This window comes from Alosa sapidissima, chromosome 18 (assembly GCF_018492685.1).
Source record: "Alosa sapidissima isolate fAloSap1 chromosome 18, fAloSap1.pri, whole genome shotgun sequence".
Classification (NCBI taxonomy): domain Eukaryota; kingdom Metazoa; phylum Chordata; class Actinopteri; order Clupeiformes; family Clupeidae; genus Alosa; species Alosa sapidissima.
In genome coordinates, this window is record NC_055974.1 from 15,255,184 (window position 1) to 15,259,472 (window position 4,289).

General features: G+C 39.6%; 1 protein-coding gene across 2 annotated transcripts in view; it reads right to left on the minus strand.

Annotated features, from left to right (window-relative positions):
- The window catches only part of LOC121690122 (fibronectin-like), a 60,619-nt gene extending 56,658 nt beyond the window's left edge, over window positions 1-3,961 (minus strand). For both annotated transcript variants that reach the window (XM_042070503.1, XM_042070504.1), the window contains exon 1: window positions 3,859-3,961. The gene's annotated coding sequence lies outside the window, so the exon portion shown is untranslated. The remainder of the gene's footprint in view (window positions 1-3,858) is intronic.
- Window positions 3,962-4,289: the final 328 nt, after the last annotated feature.

Here is a 4,289-nt window from a genome sequence, read left to right on the forward strand (position 1 = left end):
ACGTATCAAAAGCAAACTGGGTAAATGGGCTCAGGACCCAATCAGGAGGACGCTCAAGAAATGTGGTAAATTTTGACCACTATGTGGCACTATAATCACAGGAAGTGGGCTCATATTTCAGCAACGCTTTCACGTATCAAAACCAAACTTGACTCATTGATTTGGGACCACATCCTGAGGACATATAATAATTTTAGCGACCTTTGACCACTAGGGGTGCTATAATTAGCAAAACTTTCTCGTATCGACACCAAACTTGGTACATGGACTCGGGAACACATCCTGAAGACGCACAATATATTTAGTGAGCTTTGACCACTAGGGGCGCTATAATTATCAACACTTTCTTGTATCGACACCAAACTTGATATGTGGACTCGTGACTACAACCTGAGGATGCACAATAAATTTGGTGATGTTTGAGGTGAGCGTATGTGTGGGGAGCTATTGGGATGTGTGGGATAGGAAGTTTATCTGTGTATATGTCTGTGTGTGGGACGGGGGGGGGGGGGGGGTTAATTGGGTGTGTGTATAATGTAGCAACATTGGGTTGCCATGACAACTCCTGCTCAACTGCTTGCAGCTATATTCATGTATAATCTTACAGCCATTCAAATATGAATGGTCTACTATAAATACGACCAGAGATATTAAGCAAAAAGGTGCAAAATTCAAGCATCGCAGATTTTTTTTTTAACCGCAACTGTTTGTTTAAGTTTGCTTCGTGAAATTTGAGCGTGTGGACTTCAATCACGTCATTCATATCTCCAGTCCCTCTGTTTCAAGTTAACATGAGTGCCATTTGATTTATAGTCGCAGCAAATGCAATTAAATGAGGGGTCAGTTGTAATACCCGTCTCTATGGCAAAATGAACTGATTTTATCGCGCATGCACGAACATTCTGATTGCGAGTTATGGATTATGATTTTTGTGCCGCGATCACCCAATTAAAGTTAACACAGCAACTTGAAATATTACTGTTGGACCAAATGCTTCAGACATGTAAGAAATAAGCAGTTTATCAACTATATTTACTGGTTTTATCAAGTGGATATGGCCAAAATAAGCATATTTAAAGGTTATTGTGAGCTAGCATAACACCGTAACATATGGTCTGCAATGACTAATCAATAATGCAATAAGTTAGCTTTAACAGTCATACATTTTGAGTTTTTTTGTTGATTTTATATGAAAACAGATGCTCTTTGTTGAAGCCAGCAGTGTTTTGTGTTAAAATATGTTATAGGATTCACGATTTTAGCACTGTTACATTCATGACGCTATACTGTTACAACTGTACCGCACTTTTTTATGGCTGCGTCAAGGTTGTAACAAAGGTACATGTCACTGTTAAGTTAAATTATTGACAAACTATAACATATTTTTTCAATTCTGTTTCAACTTTCATGGAGTAGACATGTACGACTCTGTTCTGGTCAAATTTTACAGCTCTCAAGTCTATCATCTTTGTGTAAATCAAGTTTGATCTGGAAAAATAAAAAAGTGTTACAATTGTGCCGGTTCTCCCCTACTATGTTTAAGATATTCCACGTTATTTGTTACACGTGATGTCACCCAGCCCCCCATCAATGTCCAAATCTTCCCAAAATGGTCTCAATCGTTTGTGCTATGTTTGTGCTGATTTGTGCCGTTAAAAGAAACATTTGTGCTACTATGTTTTCTAAGTTATTATGGTTTATTTATTACTCGTGTGACGTCACCAGCCCCCCATCAATGTCCAAACTCACCAAAATGGTCTCAATCGTTTGTGCTATGTTTGTGCTGATTTGTGCCGTTAAAAATAACATTTGTGTAGCTATGTTTTTTAAGTTAACACGCTTTGTTACATGTGTGACATCATCCAGCCCCTCATCAGTGTCCAAATCTCCTGAAAATAGTTGCGATCGCGTTGGCTGTGCGTGCTGATTTGTGCCATTTAAAGAAACGTTTGTGTACTATGTAGAAGTTGCCCAGCAGTTGTAGCTTATGCGAGACATCACCCTGCACCCCCCCCCCCCCCCCCCCCCAATGTCCAATCGTAGTCCTAATCGTTTGTGCTGATTGTGCTGTTAAAAAAAGAAACATTTGTGTTGGTATATTTTTTAAGTTACAAAGCTATATCGTGCTGATCTTAACCGAGAAAAGAAAAGAAGATGTGCTACTATTTAGGCCTACGTGGCTGTTTGTGCTGCCAGGGATTCTATAGTACACCAGTTGCTTGTGCATAACGTCAGAATTACTGCAACCACTACCAGAATAAACCTGCTGGCCATTAGTCGGCAGCTGTGGAGAAACACCACTCCATTCTCCGGCCAGTACCGTCTGCAGGTGTGCACAGCAGTGTGCGTAGGCCTGCTATCACGCAGCTACGGAGTGGGCTACGAGAGACTTACGAGAGATAATTTCCCCTGTGTGTGTATATTCACTCCAAGTTGGCCTACCATAACTCATCACTGCACTGTAGCCCATATTCTCTAAAATAAACACATTTCTTCAATAATTTTATGCATCAGAATTACAGTGGATTGTGCACACAAGCAGCACTTAGGCTACTTGTTGCTGACCCAAGTCTCCAAGGCCACCGTGGATATGAAACTTAGCAAACAGCAAAAACAGAAAGGAAGGAGGCAGCAAAGCTAGGAGTTATTACAGATGGGCAAGAAGGTAGGCTAAATTGGTATGTTTGTCAAAATAATGTTTAAACATTAGATAGATAGATAGATAGATACATAGATAGATACTTTATTGATCCCCAGGGGAAATTCAAAAATTCATTAAAGTCATACGACAGTAAACTAAAACTAAAGGTACATTTGTAGCCTTTTTAGCACTTTAAAAAGTTGACTAAATTAATATACTCTTTATAAACCTAAAAAAACATTTGGTAGGCTACAGTTTGGGACGATTTGGCCAGTGTGTGTGAGACTGATGTCATGCGCATAGCAGATAGAACTTGGTAATGTAAAAATATAGTTACAGAAAACCCATTGATGGGGCTGGGTAGGCCATCACGTGTAATAAACATAGTAGGAGAAACGTCGACGCAATCAGTAAACGATTGGGTAGGCTATAGGCCTAGGTTTGGACATTGATGGAGGGGCTGGGTGATGTCAAGCATAAGCTACAACTGCTGGACAAGGCCGCTGGACAATTTACATAGTAGCCTACCCTACACACGTTTATTTAAATGGCACAAATCAGCACGCACGTAGCACAAATGATCGCGGCTATTTTGAGGAGATTTGGACACTGATGAGGGGCTGAATGACGTCACACATGTAACAAAGCGTGTTAACCTAAAAAACATAGCTGCACAAATGTTATTTTTAACGGCACAAATCAGCACAAACATAGCACAAATGATTGAGACCATTTTGGTGAGTTTTGGACATTGATGGGGGGCTGGTGACGTCACGGGAGTAATAAATAAAGTATAATAACTTAGAAAACATAGTAGCACAAATGTTACTTTTAACAGCACAAATGAGCACAAACGTAGCACAAACGATTGAGACTATTTTGGGGAAATTTGGACAAGTATGGGTTGGACAAGTTTAATTACTTAAAACCCTTAACAGCACAAACGATATTTTTTACGGCACAAACGAATAGCAGTGTTTCTAATCATTTTTGAATAACATGGGGGGCCAGCTTCACACAGGTATTGGATTCGAAGCTCAGAACGACAGATTATACCTACGCGCTTGCTTTGCTCTAGATCCATTTGTGTGCCAGCTACAGTGGAAACAATAACTTTATCAAAATAACACGGACACCCTTTTCACCTATTCAGATAGCTATGTCAGCCTACTGCCACCTACCACCACTACATAATATGTAGCCTGCAGTTTACTTACCGATTTGATTTCATAGTCAAAATGGCGATGTGTAACAGCGGGCAAGTGAGAATAAACAGTCACTTTCACTTTCGATTTTATTGCCGCGGAGCTTTCTTCTTCTTATATAGGCGATGGGCCGATGCCGCTTATCTGTTCAATTTTGAAAAATGAGAGATGGATTACTTTTTTTTTTTTTTTACTATTCAGTAGGATACATTTATTTTAAACGATATGCCACTTGTTGCCACTGACGTTCGTGACGCAGAAACTTGAAATATTAGTTTTATTAAGTCTTAGTGGTACAGGCGAACGCTGTGGTCGCCAATGTCAATCTACCAATAGCATATAGGATACTGATATAATATTAATTAATATTACAAGCCTATCAGATTTGGCTATACGAATCAGCTGTTGGACAACGACATACAAACTTTTTTAGCAGCCGTCCT